Below are 19053 nucleotides of genomic sequence, written 5' to 3' on the forward strand. Positions count from 1 at the left end.
ACAGGTCCCAGTTTTAAGTAGACAGTTTAAACGTGCAGAGCGATGAAGAAGTGGAATGCAGTGGTTGTGACACCAACTTCTGATCTGAAATGTAAAGAAAACTCAATCCACTTCAGGGTGCCTTTTTTGTTTGTCTGTTTCCATTTTACAAGAGCAACGGTGAAATAAGGAGAATCCCATCTTCACTGTTTCAAAATCCTTTGTTTCTGCGTTTCAGTCACCAGAACATTGAGGAGTAGAGCTGGTGCAAAAACTGTGAGACGAGTCCACGGAGAAAACAGGGACGTGGAGCTGCGCCGCAGCTGTAGAGTCGGACACAGTCGGTACTCGACTACTAACTCGTCCATTCTATTTGACAAACTTATGACAAAGTAAGTCATCTTTTCTTGCAGACCTCTTAGAATGATCTTTCTTAGCAAGCCTTTGCACTATGGCATGATGTTGGCCTCGACTTGCTCTTTATTTTGACAGCAAAGAGGTATGGCTGCTCCTGGCATTTCCTTCATGTTTACAGGGAGACACCGTTACCTGGCTAGATAAACAGATTTTCTTGAAGGTGCTATTTCAGCATATAAGAATTGATTTAAAAAACAACAACAAAAGTGCTTCATGGCTTGCTAGTTTTGTAATCTCACATTTCTCCAGGAATACTTGATTTGCTGCATTTCACCATTACACTCGTCAGCGCCGCTGATTCTGGTTTATCACTATTTGCATTGCAAATCTCCTTGTCCAAAGCTTAAACTGATGTATGCACTGCTTGAAAACAAAACCTGAAGTTGCAGAGCAGTAGACTCAAGTCATTATGTTAGCCGCTGTGTAACCATACTGCTTTCCAAACATAAGATGTCCAGCTTATTTTGTTTCTATGAAGAGTTTAAACGGCTCCCGTTAAGCAAAGATGTCCCCACACTGATACTATTAAGCAAGGATTCCACCTCCTTTGGCTGAGGTCTGCTCCCTTACTCACATTCGAACATTCATCCAAGTAGCCTGCAATTCCACACTCTCGGGGGAAAGTCCATAGAATAGAAAAGGTTCCTCCAGTCTCTTCCTCAGCCTTTTTTTGAAGCATGCAATAAAGCAAAACATTCACAGGCTGCCCTTCCATGCAAAACAAGGCAAATTAGTAAGACAGGAGCCACAAAACTGATTGTCCTTTAAAGTTAAAATGAGATTTGAAATAGATCGAGTTAGCAAGTGTTGTAAGTCTGTAGCTAAGTCTGGTTTTGCCAATGCAGCACAATTCCCTATCACGTCGCCAGAGCTGCTTCTGTAGCTCCAAGAAGCAAAACTGCTTTGAAAAAATACAGTGTCATCAAAGCATTCGTTGGCTCAGTAGGCACGGCTCAGGTTCAACAAGTTTGTGAAAAAATGAGTACTAACAGAAGCAGCAGGGTCCAAAGAAACACTTTATGTCCCCACTGCGAAATGAGGGGCTTTACCTTGAGTGTTATGCACACTGTCAATAGAAAAGCACTGTAACAGAATCTGCCACGGCAGTTTGCATGTTACTGAAAGACCATCAGAGTGGGACTGCAGCAAGATCATTGCGAAGTTGCAAAAAAAACATGTGGGGGTGGGAGTTTAGTTGCGTTAGATAACACAATCTTAGATAAAGATTTTGGTCTTAACGTAAAAGTAAGGATGTCTACTGATCTCTTCAACTCCAACAACTGAAGCCCAAGTCTGAAAAATCGCCTTTAAGAATGCAAAGAAAATATTTAACTCTTCTGTATGTTCATACTTTGCTATCAAGCAAAGGAATGAATGCTGATGCCTTAACTATGTAGGGCTGTAGCTTACAGAGAGACTACACCTTCCTGTTTTTTTCCCTTTAAAAACGTTAAATGCATGTGAAATTATTTGGGGGTGTTTTCACATGCAAAGCCGAATGCAGTGCATGCAAGCCCTGTCATCTTCTTCCTCTAGTAGTGTCGCGTTAAGGGGTGTAGCCGATTGACCGTCATGGGTCCCGTCGGATTCAGGGTGCTGAACTATCACGGTCACGGATTCACCAACAACGCAGTACGGCCTCGCTCTAGTCGCATTCAAGGAGAACTCTCACAGCTAGGAAGAATGCAATTAAGTGCAATTTCTTACGGCGACAGGTACACAGGTTCTTTGGATTGTCAGTGATAAATTCACTGTCTGCAAAAGCAAGCTAGCATGCATGAAATGCACAGGTACACAGCCTAGGTATTAAGACATTAAAAAGCATCAAAACTCTAGAGATTTCTAAGATTCCACAGAGACGCCTGGTATAAGCAAGCGTTCAGATCTTACCCCACGGCGTCCCAATGGAGTGGGGGTGGGGGAGTGAGAGGCTCAGCCTGTCGAGTGATGTCAGAAGGAATCCTTCCTGATAGTATCTTCCCTAACATCCCCTTTCTCTTAAAGCAAGTGATATTATTTTCTATCTTTAAGGTGGAGCTTGAGTGACTCTAGTCATGCATATCTTGGTTGTGCTTGGTAGAAATGATCTCACTTGCGTTTAAAGGTACAGGCTCTGAGAAATTCCGAGGGCGTGCTCAGTGAGGGGTGGTTGCACCTTGGAGGCGGGTAGCTTTTGGGATGGAGGTGTGCTTATGATGCCTAGTCGCTTAAGGCAATTACTCCACAAGTAGTAACTTAGTGTTGATTTAACTACAGCATATCTAAAACACAAGAAGGATGTTAGTATGGAAGAAGCCGATGAAACCAGTCCTTAAATCTTACTACTTATTGTGCGTGAGCAGACTGGCGTGAGTTTTAGCTATACTGGCAAATATCAAACCACACCTGTGTCGTCCCAAAGCTGGGAAAAAAAACAAAAACAAAAACAAGGAAATGTTGAAGCAAATAGGGAGGCCTGTAGCTTGTGCAGTCTTTTAGCTGAGAAAATAAAGAAGGAGAGAGACAGGTAGCCTTGAGCTAGCAGAAGCAAGGAAGAGAAGGGCTAAAAGGGAAAAAACAGGAAGGAGAACACCAGCTCCAGACTGACCTATAGTAACCTTTTTCTCATTAAGGGTCATTAGCACATTAAAAATCACACCTGTCAAAATGCTAATCTATGCTAATGTGGGATTCGGTGTGTGTCCCCCCTCTCCTGTTCCCCCTCCCCCCCGGTATTCCTCTGTAATGCACAAGCTCAGTGGAGATAAGTTAGGTGAGCTGTAATAACCAATCCAAAGGAGCCAAAGAGAGAGTTTTCACAAGTTTCCTGTGTATAAATGACGGTGATTCGAGTCAGAGGTGTGCTTGCTTTGCGAAAGATGGCCAAGTACCTGACTCTGCAGAGTTCTATAAGTAATTATACAATTAAAAGACCTTCGTGTGCATTCCGACTCTGGGTGCTTATTGGCACGGTGCACTCTGCACGAACCTGCGGACAACATCTGTACTCAGTGTCATGCCTACAGACAACCCTCTGCTGTTTATTTATTCCTGCATATTTTTCTGTGCATTCAACACAACCCCTTTGGCACAACTAGTTAACCACGTAGCTGCCAGTCCACCACTCAGTTGCACTTGTGAAGAGGAAAAGCTATTTCCGTCTACTGTAGGAGCACATCCTCTAAATGCAAGCTTCACTCAGCTGGTCATTTACTGCAGGACAAGATTTGAAAACTGTTGTTGAGTTCTGGGTTTCCTGCTTACAGGAAAAATTAAGTGCTAGATCACCCTCTACTCCGCTTTGTCTGCTGCATTTAATGAGATTAAACTGATTTTGTTTGCTCCTCCGTTTATGGACAATGAGCTGAAGGAACAGGTACAGCACATTAGCCTGGAATGCCTTCCCTCCCAGCCAAAGTAAACTGGAGCTGTAACTAACACAAGCAAAAGCAAGGCTTCTGTGTTTTCAGCTGAATAAAGTTCCAAAAAAATCATCCTCTGGGACTTGAAGCTTACTTCACATGACATGCCAACGACTCTTTTCCCTCTATTGTAAAGCGGATCCCTGCTGTTAGTTGCTCTAGAAGCAAAGGAATCGTCGGTTTGGTTAACAAATAGCCGCTTCTGCAAACGAGAAGTGTTGTGCTGTCTCTTCCCTTTGAATGACTCCACACTTCTCATCAGCTACTGGATTGCTGACCTAGAATCAGAGAACATCCCAAGGTGGAAAGGACTCCCAATAATCACCAAGTCCTACTCGTGGCTCCACACAGGACCACCCCAAACTGAGACCCGATGTCTGAGAGCATTGTTCAACACTTGTTGACCTCCGTCAGGCTCGGTGCCATGAGCAGTGCCCTGGGCAGCTGTCTCAGTAGCCAGCCACCCCCTCAGCGCAGCACCTGAGGCGCACGGGGCTCGGCGGGGCGGCCCGGGAGGGGAGGACGGCGGGGCGAAGTGGCAGCTCCCTCAGAGCCGTCTCCCCGCCGCCTCGGCCGCATGTCGGGGCTTTTTTGTGTCGGGGCTTTTTCGTGTTGCGCCCTCGGGCTCTCGCCGTGGGTGAGATGCTGCTCCCCAGCGCGGACCCCTTGCGCACGGGGCCTGCCCGCGGCGGCGGCGGGAGGGAAACCCCAACCCCAAAGCCCTCCCGGCAGGCCGATCCAGCACCGACAGTAAACACACGCCGGAGGAAACGCTCTGGTTTTAGCCGTGAGCAGCGCGGCCAGAAAAGGCGTCACGCTGGAGCTCCGAGTTCGGCGGCGTTCCGAGGCCGTTGTGGCGGTTGTGGAGACGGCCCCGGCTGAGGTGGCTGCTGCTGTCGCTGCTGTCCCCTCTGTCCCTGCTGTTGCCGCTGTTGCTGCTGTTCCCGGACCTTGGAGACCCCCGGCGGCTCCCTGTGCCAGGCCCTGTGGCCCCGGGGAGCTGCCCGCCGCCTCGTCGGCCAGCCCGGCAGCAATCCTGCCAGCACAGAATAGCCCACTGCGTTTCAGGGTAAAGTGACGATTAATTTCTATTTCCTGGCCTGGGTGCTGCTTTCTTCTTTAAGGAAGCTTCAAGGTTAAAGGTTCAACTCAGTTATGTCAGGGTTCAACTCCGTTTCGTGAAGGGGCTCTTGTACGAAAGCTTAAGCTGGGATTGACTCTCTGCTAAGCGGAGGCCAAACGTGGACCTACTGAGAAGCAGGTCCTAAGTGATAACATTTTCTAAAGAGACTGCTAAACACATCTGAACAGTGCTGCTGCAGAACTCTGAATGGGGGGATAGCAACTGTCTTAACTGATCTGGAATCTTGAATTTACTTTTCAATGGACAAGAGGTGTGTCTCTCAAGGCAAACAAAGAGAGGAGTAACACCCTCTCTTGTCACTCATGTCAACATAAATTTATGCTCAGAGCGTAGGTGTAGGAACAGCATCGGTATGTATATGGAACATCGGGAGAGGAAGCTCTATCGGTATTTACAGTTTTTCTACTACCTTGCCAGAGAGACGTCATCTCCAAATGAGAAATGGATGTATTTTGAAACAGTGGTGGTGGATCGGATTTCTTCTTTCTAGTGTTAATATTTGCTCTTGAATCGTACTTAATACCTGGTAACACCTCAATCAGTTGTCAAAAATAAACTTAAAAATGTGTAAGGCTTATCTCATTGGTCAGTATAAAGATCAAGGTCTTCCCTTCCCTTCCCTTCCCTTCCCTTCCCTTCCCTTCCCTTCCCTTCCCTTCCCTTCCCTTCCCTTCCCTTCCCTTCCCTTCCCTTCCCTTCCCTTCCCTTCCCTTCCCTTCCCTTCCCTTCCCTTCCCTTCCCTTCCCTTCCCTTCCCTTCCTTTCCCTTCCCTTCCCTTCCCTTCCCTTCCCTTCCCTTCCCTTCCCTTCCCTTCCCTTCCCTTCCCTTCCCTTCCCTTCCCTTCCCTTCCCTTCCCTTCCCTTCCCTTTTTTCTTTTTTTCTTCTTTTCTCCTTTCCTTTCCTTTCCTTTCCTTTCCTTTCCTTTCCTTTCCTTTCCTTTCCTTTCCTTTCCTTTCCTTTCCTTTCCTTTCCTTTCCTTTCCTTTCCTTTCCTTTCCTTTCCTTTCCTTTCCTTTCCTTTCCTTTCCTTTCCTTTCCTTTCCTTTCCCCCCAGTATTGTTTTTCTGTTCTCCTTCTCACTGCAGTCTTGATTTTGTTCTTGTCCCTTAAGGATGTTTCCAATGTGTTGCTGAAACATTTTCCCTTTCAATCCTAAAAAAGGAGCTGTCACTGGTGAAGATCGGAGCTTATCCCTGAGCCCAGGAGCTGTCACCTTAGTCTTCCAATCGGACAAGGACGACTTCATTTCTCATGTAAATGCATTTGTCAGGTTTGCGTATTGTTTTTTCAGGAATGGAAAGTGTGTATAGAATGGATTTAAAATCAATTTTAAATGTAAAACGTCAGGGCAAAAAAGTTCTAATTACAACCTCTGCACACAATTTGCCAGCTGTGGGACTAGGAGTTTTCTTATTTACTGTGTTTTGTTTAACGTGTCTGAAGTTTAATGGACAGCAATCAAGGCGTGCTAGAAATCTGAAAGCACTTTATGCTTTGTTCTCTCCGTCATTTTGGTATAACAAACTAGCTTATGTTTTAAACCCTCCATGAGGTTAGTGGTTTCCCTGAAGGTAACAAGTCCCTGTGTGCTACAGTAAGACAGTAACAAAACATGAAGTATAGAAGTTCATCCTGTCATTATTCAGCTTCTGCCTATGGACACACAACTACGCTTATTTAAAGCGGTATCACCTTGAAACCTAATCAGCATTTTAAAAAGGACTTTGTAGCAGTTACTGGCTTTTGTCCTGGAGGGCTGAGGTTTGTTTTGTTTTGTTTTACATTCAGCATTTCCATTTCTAGCTTACATTCCCCTGTTGTTTTGCATGAGGAAAACGTGCAACTTTAGAAAGGAGAACGGAAAGAGCTGCTTTTTAGTCTAACTTTTCAGTTTGTCGTAGGAGTTTTAAATGTGGTAGGAGTAAAACACCAGAAGTACTGCTGCCAAAGTTATATTCAAACTCGTCTTTCTTGGAGAAGCAGAAGAAGCCCAGGGAGAAATAAATTTGCAAACATGCTCTTCATGCTCTCCTTTCCCAAGATTTCTCTGAGATATAGCCCATCCTCTGTGGGTTTTGAGGTATATGGTTCCCAGGAGTGAAAAGGAGGGCCAAACATCTCTCCTCTTGGATCTCAACATGCCAGGGCTTTAGTGTACTGCCACTTACGGCTCCGCTTTTTCACCTGGAAAAAGCAACCGCATGATGTAGACTGAGGAGCCCTCACAAATTAACTTGCCATCACCAAGTGATGCCCAGAAAAGGTGTATTTAAAAGCTAGGCTCATTATAGAATCACAACAAACCCCTCATGACTGGTGCAGTAGACAGTGAGGTAGAGGGCGAGCCCTGGAAAGACAGAAGAAAAGTAGCAGTGAGTTCTGGGTACCTTTGTGCAGACGAAACAGAAAAACGCAGGCAGTGAAGTAATAGTGTTCCGTTACTAATGCCAGCAATAGATAATTGCAACAATTATCTATTAGATCATAGGTACTAATTAACAGATAATTGCGAAACTCCGGAAATCAATAAATAACTGATTCCCCTCAGAGAATGTCTTCTACATTTTTATATTAAAAAGACTCCAGAGTTGTAATGGATTAAAATCCTACGGAAGGGAAAGAAATGGCATCAGCCACTAGTTCTGCAGAAGCGAAAAGTAATACTGATAGAGTTTAGATGGAAATTTTCACTTTGTGTGTTTAGTTTGGGGATTCTTTTTAAATCATTCATACCAGCGATTTAGTTCTTAAGGCTGTTTCTTTGAGATTAAGTGACAGGACTTCTGTTACTCTTTTCTTCTTGGAATGCTTCTTGATATTCTTACGTCAACCAGAACTTCTGTCTCTGTTGCAGATGTGAACAATGACCGTAGCTAAGAAGCCCAAATCTTCAAAGCCTAAAAAGCCCTCTTCAAGGCGGTCTGGCAAATCCAAGAAACCAAGTACTAAAATACTGATGTCACGCACCGCCAACTGGGGCCGGATAGTGCCTGCAGAAGATTCAAGCCAAGTCTCTGTGGCCCAAGGACGTGGAGGTGCTATTTACTGTAGATCATCTGAAAAATCTAAGGCTTTTGCCCCAAGAGATCTAAGTAAGTGTGCGTTTTATCCTGCCTCCATTGTCTTCAAAGCAAAAGTAGAAAATGCAGTTCTTACTTGTTGCACTGATAGAGAAGGGGACTACTGTGAACAAAGACTTCAAAAGCGAATCCCCTAAGGCAACTGAAGTGACTGATGTTACAGAAATTAATTTTGATATATTTACAGTCAACAGAGAAATATGGGGAGCTTTTTGTAATGCACAGATTCCTCCATGTCTTTTCTGTTTTGCAAAGAAAAGTGTTTGATTGTTGCTATTCACAGCTTCCATTTTTCACAGGTTTTTTGAAGGATAACATTCCTCAGGAAAAGATCTGGTATCTGTAGGGGTACCGTCATTCCTAGTTCCTAGTTTTTACGTTTTTACCATATAATTTCAAGTCTAAGTTTGTGGTTTAAGTTATAATAAGGAAAAAAACAGTAGTTGAGTTAATCAGGTTAAAGATTATAGATGGAGAGGAACTTGGCATTAGGTGCTACAAACAGAATGGCAGTTAGCCTTGCCTTAGAAAAATTAAAATGGTTGACTAAAGTTGTTTGTTTTTTTTTTTTTTTTTTTCCCCAAAACATTGTGTTGACCAGCCAATTTGAATTTGGTGGTATTAAAGCTGTCTGCAATAAGTTTTTCTGGTTTGGATTGTAGCTAGCCCCTCTAGGTGCTCCTGCAGAATAGCATTTTTTTAAATACCTTTCTTAGAAACAAACAAACAAGATCTCTTTTTAAATTTAACTTTCTTGCAGTCGTTAATGATGGAATTGCTCCGCCACAGAGCCTTCTTTTTCCACCTGAGAAGATTTGTATGGATTGGCGAGAAACACAAAGTGTTGGAGTTGGCCTGTACAATCTTGGCAACACATGTTTTCTTAATGCTACTCTACAGTGTTTGACCTACACACCCCCACTTGCCAATTACATGCTTTCTCTTGAGCACAGCCAGTCATGTGAGTACTTTCTAACAGTATTTTGAATCTGTTGGATAGCTCTGAAGGTGAAAGAACAGCAGTGATTCTGTGAGATAAGCTTATTTGCCTGATTTTACCTGTAGAAGCTGGCTTTGAGCACTGTATTAGCAGTGGGCTCCGAATAGCATATGGAGTGCAATTAATGCACCATGGTTTATTTATTTATTTGATTGTTTGTTTGTTTGTTTATTAAAGGATCATTTATTGCTTCATGGGAATAATGAAGTGCATTGGACAGTAATGCATTTAGTAGTAATTTTAGAGAGTAATACATTTTGCAGGCTGTGGAGTTCACATTCCTGTCAGCCTTTACAACTGCGACTTTGCAGTAGTCTTTTAGATTTCTCATCACAACATGCATTTGAATACAGGCTTAGTGGATATTTTTATTCTGTAAAGTTGTGTGAAATGAAATGTTACAAGACTGTTGGGACATTGGCATCTTGGGAGAATAGAATGTAGCAAGGAGAGTGGATATTGTATCTATAGTTTAAATTGTACTTAGATGTTTGTAGTTATGGATATTTCGCTGGACTGGGATGCTTTGTTCTTTCACTCTTCAGGTCGTGAACAAGATTTTTGCATGATGTGCACGATGGAGACTCACATTAACCAGGCCCTGCGTTGCACTGTTGATGCCATCGAGCCCACGCATGTTATCAGTAATCTCAGTCGTAAGTGGCTTCAGATGTGTTTCTTTTCGATAGCTTGTAATCTTCAAATAATTATTTGATGTGTCTAAGTGGTTTTAACACTCAAATGAAGAGAGATTTTAGAAATACAAGAACGATTTCATTTTTAAATGAGGTCAATACTATCATCTTCTTGTTTAGGAATAGGACAACATTTCCGTTTTGGCAGTCAAGAAGACGCACACGAGTTCTTGCGCTATACTGTTGATGCTATGCAGGAAGCGTGCTTGAACGGAAGCACCGAGTAAGCATAAACAAGTTCACTTTCATACATTCTCTAGCACCTTCTAGTCCTTTATTTACTCTCAGAAATGATCTCTAGCACCTTTTAGTGCCTTATTTACTATCAGCAACGAAAGTCTACATCATCCTTGGTTTTCATCAAACTCTTTGAAGAGTTAACTCTGTGCCTTAAATCTTCTGAGGTCTGATTATAATTTATTTCCAGATTGGACAGATCTTCTCAAGCTACCACCATCATTCATCAAATATTTGGAGGATTTCTAAGATCGAGAGGTACTTGAAAAAATATTCCTGTCCTTAGAACTGATCTGTGTCTTTTGTCGGTAGTAAAGCAGTCTGTAGTTTGTCTAAAGTAGTATCTGTCAACAACTTGAATTTGGACAGTTAGTCTCCTTCACATAATGTTAAGCATTTATATTTTGTTTCCAGTGAAGTGCTTGAATTGCAAAGCAGTTTCGGATACGTATGAGGCATTTCTTGATATCACTTTGGATATAAAGGTAAGATGTTTTCTAAATATAATTCATGATGTTTAAGTACATGCATAACTTTCTAAATTAAACTTGTTTAACTTAAAAAACCAAACCACATATAATGTTAAAACGTAAGAGCTTGGTGGTGCTAAGGAAGTGGATTGGACTTTGTCCTTCCGTGGAACCCATGTAAATAGTCTCCACATTTGCATTGGGTTTAAGGGGAAAGAATTCTCTTTCTGCAAAAATTATAATGCTGTCATACTTCTTTGTTGTTCTACCTCAATATACATCTAATTGTTAGACTGATGAATTTGTCCCCAGTATTGATGACAAAGCACACTATAGATGCTGTCTAGGCAACTGGAAAAGTATTTGTTCCAAAGTCAAATGCCTTCCAGGTGAGGTCAATGCTGAGCATGCTCTTTCTGCCTCCTTCTTCACAGTGCTCCTAGTAGATCGCTTGAGTATGTTAGTAAGATTCTCTTATAAACTACTAGTATGTCTGTGGAATTCTGAATTACGGTGACTTTACGCTCTTCTTTCTCACTGCTCTAGGCGGTTTCATCTGTTAGCAGAGCTCTGGAACTCTTTGTGAAACCTGAAGAGCTGGATGGAGAGAATTCCTATAAATGTAGCGAGTAAGATTTTGACGTCAGTTTTCTATGTTGCATGACTCTGTTGGACTACCTCTAAACTTTGGATCTACTTACAAGTTTTGTGGAAGTTTATAAAAGACTTGGATTTTTGTTTCTTTGGAGGGGGGAAGTCTTGTTCATAGGCATTCCCTATGGGTTTGCAATTCTCTGGCTTGTATTTTGCCATCAGAATTCAAAAAGAGCTACTTTTGTTCTTTCTATTTATTAGCTCTCGACAGTACTTTTCTTGATGTAAACTGCCCAGTTTCCGTTGTTCTCTGGGCTAGTGGCTGATTTTCACTGCTTACACCGTAGGTCCTACCTTGGAGCGGGCAATGTGTCAAACTGAACTATTTTGTTTCAAAGGATGGCAGATGGTTTCAGTGTCTTTCCAGACAAGCTCAGTACATGAAGACTTCCTACTGTTAAATGTCTCCCTCCTGTAGAATGACCATGTGCTTCTGTTGTATTTTTGATGTTGATAGTCGACCTATGTTGGAGATTATTTGCAATTTCTAGTCCTGGGGACCAAGGCTCTCTCGTTCCGCTTTCAGTATTTGTATTTCCCTTGAAAGCTGAAAGAATGTATCCAGGACTGGAGTTCAAATAGCCACTTTTGTAGACCAAGAAATGGTACCTTGCCATCCAACCTGGTAATACCCTTTCGTGAGAGATTCCTGTTCCCCCTATGCTCTGAGTTGTTGGGAAAATTGACCTTCTTCTGTGTATTAACAAACCTGACACGCAGTGCGTGGGTTTATGAAAAGAAAAAAGACCAACCTATTATGCAAGTAAATATCATTCAAATAGCATAGGCATGCGTGAGACATTAAAACGAGTTTGTTTGGGGGGCGAAAAAAGAAGATGCCTTCAAACACTTATCTCTGCTTGTTTTTAAGGTGTAAAAAGATGGTTCCTGCGTCCAAGAGATTTACCATACACCGTTCTTCCAAGGTTCTCACAATATCACTGAAAAGATTTGCAGATTTCACAGGTGGAAAGATCAACAAGGTATATTTACCACTGTAATGCAACTATATCATTGTGTAATGGGACATCCCCCAAAGCTGAAAGTTGTTAATATTTTCAGACAATAATTGTAGACTAACGACTATGGCTTATTCTTTCTCTTAATATCAATAAAGTTCCCGCTTGACAAGAAGCATATGCTTTCCTCTGAGAAGGCTGATTCATCAGGAAACAGTTCTCTGCAACTTCTTGTCTTAACCATTGTTTATGGGAAGACTTATTTGTAGTGAATCAAGAAATATATTCTAGAAATATATTCTAGAAATAAATTCTAGTCTGTGTTTTTTGGAAGTGTTTTTCTCTGGCTAGTCCACGAAGTACTCTGGGATAATTTTTCTATCTTCTTGGTGTCTCTTTAGGAGGTGAAATATCCGGAGTATTTGGACCTGAGAGCCTACATGTCGCAGTCAATGGGAGAACCACTGCTCTATGCCTTATATGCGGTGCTGGTACATCACGGTGTCAGCTGTCACTCAGGACACTATATATGCTATGTAAAGGTAGAAGTCAACAGCATTTCTAACAGGGTAAAGGTTGTGCTGGCAAACCAATTAAAGCATGACTAGCAGCTACTGTTTCTAGGGAAAAAGATTTCATTATATTTTTATTTGACATGTGTGTATTTTGTTCCTATCCGTGATTTCAATTGGAAAACGTGCAATTCACCTAAAGAAATCGTTGTCTTTATTTGCAGGCTGGTAATGGACTTTGGTATCAGATGAATGATGCTAAAGTAGTGCGTACTGACATTAAAAGAGTTCTTGGTCAGCAAGCTTACGTACTTTTTTATATCAGGTAATAACAAATCTTAAAATGTGTTCAGAAGAGATTTACTTTCCTGTTATTGATATTTTTCTGTTTTGCAAGTGTTTTTCTTGCTATCCCAGGAGAAGATTATTATTTGTCTAATTCAGTTCTGTCTAACCTGAAATTCTCTGTGTCGTTTATTATCTTTTGTTGCTTGGCCTTAAACTGCAGCACTTGTGTAAATTGCTATCTATGTGTTATCTGTAGCTGGCTAATTTAGAGAAGGAGAGAAATGAAGGTCATCTGTGGTGTAAGAATGAATTCTTGCTGTGCAAGTGATAGTCTTAGTAGGAAGACTGTTCTCTACTTTTCAGTCTGTACTCTTGGCGAAGCCTTCTGTAGAGAAGGCTTCCATATCGTATGAGCTGTTCCTCTAAAATGATAGGATGGGATTTAATCCAAGAGTAGGCTGAAAGAAAAACTAAACTACGATCACTGCTCTTTTCTGAAGGCGCTATGATTTGACACTTGGAGAACGTGCGTTTTACTTGCCAGCACCATCTTATCCCTGTTCATTCCCTCCTGGTCAGCAGGGGGCTAATAGTAAGCAGGCTGGATTTATGGGACCACGACTTCTTCCTCATATGATTAAGGTAATTCAGGGAAGCGGGAGGGCAGATAACGGCACCAAACTGCTAGTGGGTTTGGGGTTTGGTGTGGGGTTTTTTGTTTGGTTTTCGGCATCTTAGTTTTGTTTTCCTTCCCACGCCGCAGCTTTCTTCACAGCCCTCATGCTACAGCCAGAGTCATTCAAACAGTGGTTACTGCTAAATTGTGCAGCCATGCGACTCCATTACTTTATAGCTCCAAGATAGCTTTCTAAAGCACAGAGAGCTACGCTCTTTGACTATTTAAGCAGAGTGTACTAATCCTCAAATCATTTAAAAGAGGACTTGTTTTTCCTATCCTCGTCACTTTAGCTAAGACAGGGAAAACTCATTGTCTTATTCCTGAGCACCAGAACGATTACTTCAGGCTTTTCAGGGTATGTTCAAAGGGGAAAATAAATATATTTGGGAATAGCAGCAGGTAATGTTAAGTTGCTTGGCTGGTTTTCAAAGATGATGTTAATTTGATACCAATCTGCAGTAAACCAAAAGCAGGAATTGAATACGCTTATTGGACTTGCATTTATCCTTAAAGGGCAGTGTGTTTTTCTTTTTAGGTGTTAAGACCATTTGTAGAAACACTCAGTAGGAGAGTTTTGTGTTTCAAAATGTTACATGCAGTGTTTGCGTTAATCCATCTTGCAATTTCTTCTTTTTAAATACAGAATTCAAGCCGTTTAAATGGAAATGGATCCATAAAAGAGGACGCAAAGACCACTGGTGTCACCCTAAAAAGGCCATCTTCAGCACCACCAATGGCCTGTGTTCAAAACCAGGCAATTACCAGGCCTTCAATGACTGATACGTCAAGAAAACAGAAGATCACCATCAGTATTCACAATAAATTGCCTGCTCGTCAGACTGTGTCACAGCCTGACTTTCTTAGCAGTGCTGTGGAGGATGAAGATCTCTACCAGGCTGTTCCTTCATCCACAATTACAAATTTGGTAATGCAAATGAAGCAAATGCAAACAAACAAAAAAGTTTCTGATGAAATTTTTGTGGAGCCAACAGTGAATGAAAATCCTAAACTCAGCTCTGATAACACAGTCCCTTATGGTGCAGAATCTTCAGGAAAATCTGAGGAGGAGTCAAAGGGCTTATTTCAAAGGAATTTGAAATGCAATGCAATGTCCTCTAATGGAATTTTGGTTGGAAAGGTAGTCCGTACATTGCAGCATTCCGATTCTTCCTGTCAGAATGCTGACAAAGGAAGATCCCAGCATGAGCTGCCAAAAAGAGATTCACTAAATGGTGCTATTAGGCTAGTTAATGAATCTAAATAAAACGGACTGAAACTTGATGATTCCACTTGCCGAGTTGAACCTGTTAAACCTTCTGAGATGTTCTTTTCTAAAACAAATGGATTGCTTGAAACATAGATTTGCTCCATCAAGAATTTCTCACCTACGATGTATTCGGGAGTGTTTATTGTGTTCCTAATTCAGGTGAAATACTGAGAAAACACAGCACACATGTGATCGTAAGACTTTGTGGTATTATCCCCTTAGAATTTGCAGACCTGAGCTTACATTAGAACTTGTCAACTTAAGCTCAGCTGAGATAAAAATTCCTAAGTTTCATAAAGTAGATTTTGGGGGGTGAGTCGGGGTTATCTTTGAAGTGTAGATAATGCATACAACTCACAGCGGTCTTGCTTACCATTTAATGGAGAAATTCTGACAAGACTAGTCCTCAGTACTACTACAAATAGTATTTTTTTGTCTGCTGACTTGTGCGTTTTAATTGCAGATGCCTGGAGCTATGCCTTCAGTCAATCGAGAAGTCATCACGGAGTCCTTCACAGCCAGCCAGCTGAACAGCTTGTCAGAGGAAATGAGGTAAAATGAGCACAGTCTGATTAAGACAAGACTTTATGGGAGTTCGTTACAGTTTTATCTGTCTACTAATAGTATTTAATGGAAGGATTTAAATTAGTACAATTCCATACTGTGTGTCCAGTGTCACGAACAGAACTAATGATCAGCACTGAGCATATCACTCTGATGCAGGTTGGTGCCTCAAGGAGAACTTGTGTTCCTTTATAGAATGTTTTTCCATTTTTCTCCACTGTCTGGAGAAACACTGGCTGTTCCCCGCTCGCCCCTATGCCTTTTTTCTCAGAGCAGCAGGTGGAAGGAGACAGATGCGTTTGCTTTTTTAGTGCAATGGCTTCAGAAGCAAGAGGGGAAAAAGCACTTTCTCTGGGAGCTGAAGAAGGTGTCCTAATCACAGGAGAGGTTTCTAAATGGCATATCTTTGCGAGGGTTCCTGTAGTCCAGAGGTTTTTGTTTGTTTGTTTGCCTTTGGAAGGTTTTACTCTTAATATTCACGTCCTTCAGCAGAAGTGAGAAATGGGTTTTTATTTTATGCAGTGTTGCGGAACCTCCGAAATCTCCTGGGAATGATGAATACCTCGCCCAGTACCAATGTGATGACCGTGGAGACAAGGAGAAACAAAGAAGATCAAAAGAACGTGACCTCGTTTCAAAAGAAAATGTTTTGTACGGCAAAGACTCTTCTGAGCCTGGTGAGAAATTGCGGCAAACTTCCTCTCTCAAGTCTGACACTGAATGTAGCTCTAACAATCTTTCCTCCTTAGCTATTGCAGATAGACGCCAAGATACAAAGGACAAGACTAAAACCACTGACAAAGAGCATTACCGAAGAAAGAGGGAACATGCTCCTAGTGAAGAGAAGGAGAGTCAAAAAGCAGGTCCTTCCAGCAAGAGGAGGTGTTCTCAGAGCGTGGAATTTGTTGAGCAAAAGAGTCACAAGCAGGAGTACTGGGAGGGAAGCAGGTACAGATCTTTCCCTCGTGAAAGAAACAGCCCTGAGAATGGCAGAAGAGCAGTCAAATATTCAAAGTACAGATCTGGCAGCGGAGGAAGATCAGAACAAGATAGCAATAGGTACTACCGATCCAAAGGGGAAAGAAGTTGGAGCAGAGAAAGATACTATCGAGACGAAGCACGGAGATGGGAAAGATGTAGCTATTACAAGGATTACTATTCACCTCATGCGACAGGAGACAGTAGAGAGAGAAAGTTCTCTCACGGCGATGCAGCCTTTGACAGATTGACTGCAACTTACTACAGCAGGTCACATAAGCATTATCATTACAAAAGCGGATGGCCTCACGGTTCCCTCTTGAGAGAGGAAGATGTACGTCGCTTTAGCACACCCCGAGCAGACTTGCATCGTTGCTCGGTACCTCAGCAACATTCCAGAAGACATTCTCGTGAAAGACATGCGCTTCCACCTGTGTCAGCTCATTTGGAGAACTGTCGCCAGAAAAATGAAACAGAAGGAAACAGAAAAAGAAAATATACCCGTGCAGAAGGTAGTGAAAGTGAAATAGAAAGGAAAGACAGAAAGATAGAAAAGGAGCTTGTAGGTGGTGAAAAAAATGCAAAAATATCACAAGTTCTGGAAGAAAAAGAAGTCTAAGGATAAACATGGAGAGAAGGATTCCAAGTAAGCAAGGATTCCAGCATACTCTGCATTTTTTATCCTAAGTCTTTTCTGGGTGCTTCTCATGTCTTCCTTTTTTTTTTTTTTTTTTTTTTTTTCTGGTAGTTTCTAAGTTATTTAGATAGCATCAGCTGGCTGGGGATCATGTTGTTAGGTTGATCAGTGAAGACAGGAAAGCTCTTGCTGAATTGTGTCAGAGCACTAGCTTTGGACCACATAGTTTGAATCACATCCGTACACCATTCCAGATTAGGTTAAAAGATTTTTTCTGCTTGCACATATTCCAGAGCTAGCCGTTGTTAATGATCTGTGTACAAACCAGGACCTATGGTCCTTCAATCTGACGGCTTAAGTTTGCTGCATCTAAAGTAAGTTGCGTGTGCACAAAGCACCACAAAATAGCTGACATGCTGCAAATCATCACCTGTGGTAAAATAAATCAAGTTTCACATAGGCAACAAGTGCCACATCTTTTTTTCCCTTTTTAACTTGCATGTTTCTTTCAGACTTCATGATTTGTGTTTCTGTGCGCTCCACTTTGACAATGCCAATCGCAAGCGTAAGAAAAAGAAGAAAAAGGAGAAGAAAAAGAAGAAAAAGGAGAAACACCAGGAAAGCGAAAGGCTCCTTGGAACAGTTAGATCCTCGTTTCCAGAAGATAACGCGGGAGAAGAAGGAAGAATCCCATCCTCCAGATGGCTCTTCATGTCAGTAATGCAGAAGTGAGAGCAGTAAACAACCTTACAAGGAAGGGAAGACTTCCAGTGCAGGCGAAAGCAAGAAATACTGCTCCATTGCATCCAACGACTATACTAAAGGTAAGCGGCCGCAGCGTGTGTGAGGAATTCCTTTTATATTAATCTTGAGATTATTTCAAACAGTCTTGAAGTGCTTGATGACTTAACAGTCTGCAGATTTATTATCAAATCAAAAAAAAACCCCACTTGGTAGACTATTTTTTTCCCAGTTTTGAATGGCCACTAGGAAAGAAGGCCTGAAATAAAGAGGTTAAAGGCAAATGGTTTTCATTTGGTTTGATGATGAAGTGGCAAACAAGATGAAGAGTTGCAAGCTCCCTTCTTAAATTCAGTCCAGCCAAGTAGGAAAAGTAAATGTGGACAGCTGTATCTTGGCAAAGAAGATAGTAGGGAGCAAGGAGGTTTAGCAGTCAAGATGGAAGGTGATGCCATGAGGCTTAGAGGCTAGTAATGTTCTAATGAACATGGCCAAGTCTTGCGCTGGGCAGCCTGCTTGGGTCCAAAGCCTGCAGTCCTCCCCAAGATGTCGGCGAGGGGCTGGTGAGCCGTTGGGACGGAACCCCCGTTGCCCGGGTTCCCCAAGCAACCGCCCCACTCTCCAGCCACCATGGCAGGTCCAGCAGCCGGCTCCCGCTCCTCCCGGGGCTGCGGCCCTGCTGGCGAGCCCAGCGCCCCAGAGCTCAGCCCAGCGGCCTTTTTCCCACAGAGGGTTTCCCCAGACGGCTTCCGCGGCTTGCGCAGACGCAAAACTCCCCCTTCGTCGTCCCAGCCGTGCCGCCAACGGTGGCTGCCTGGCTGCTGCCCTCCCTCCCTGGAGCGACGGCGCTGCCCTTGCAGCCCCCGCAGGTACCCACCCTCCCCTCCGCGCTGCCCCAGGCCACCGTCTGGCACGTGGTGCCAGGGGTCCAGGGGCAGGTGCTGCAGCTCCCCGCCGGGGTGCAGCTGCCACCTGGGGGGCACCTCCCAGCCCAGGGGCACCACCTGCAGCTTGGGCAGCTCCCCGCCGGGGGGCAGCTCCCTGCTGTGGGGCAGCTCCCCGCCGTGGGGCACCAGCTGCAGCTGGTGCAGCTCCCCGCTGTGGGGCAAAACCTGCAGCTGGTGCAGCTCCCCGCTGTGGAGCAAAACCTGCAGCTGGTGCAGCTCCCCGCTGTGGGGCAAAACCTGCAGCTGGTGCAGCTCCCCGCTGTGGAGCAAAACCTGCAGCTGGTGCAGCTCCCAACCATGGGGCACCAGCTGCAGCTGGTGCAGCTCCCCGCCGGGGGGCAGCTCCCCCACACCGCTCCTCCCTGTGCCCCCGTCCATCAGTGGGGACAGCCCATGGTGACGGGG

The 19053-nt window shown here is 43.3% G+C and overlaps 1 pseudogene across 1 annotated transcript; it reads left to right on the plus strand.

The window, feature by feature from the left end:
* The first annotated feature begins 7803 nt into the window (after positions 1 to 7803).
* Positions 7804 to 17121, plus strand: LOC311216095 (ubiquitin carboxyl-terminal hydrolase 42-like; annotated as a pseudogene). The gene is made up of 14 exons: positions 7804 to 8032; positions 8781 to 8981; positions 9566 to 9676; positions 9836 to 9938; positions 10143 to 10210; positions 10367 to 10437; positions 10969 to 11051; positions 11948 to 12059; positions 12437 to 12577; positions 12772 to 12872; positions 13336 to 13477; positions 14158 to 14865; positions 15245 to 15333; positions 16339 to 17121. The product of its transcript is annotated as a ubiquitin carboxyl-terminal hydrolase 42-like (transcript).
* The last annotated feature ends 1932 nt before the right edge of the window (positions 17122 to 19053 follow it).

This window comes from Netta rufina (assembly GCF_964035555.1).
Source record: "Netta rufina genome assembly, chromosome: 18".
Taxonomy (NCBI): domain Eukaryota; kingdom Metazoa; phylum Chordata; class Aves; order Anseriformes; family Anatidae; genus Netta; species Netta rufina.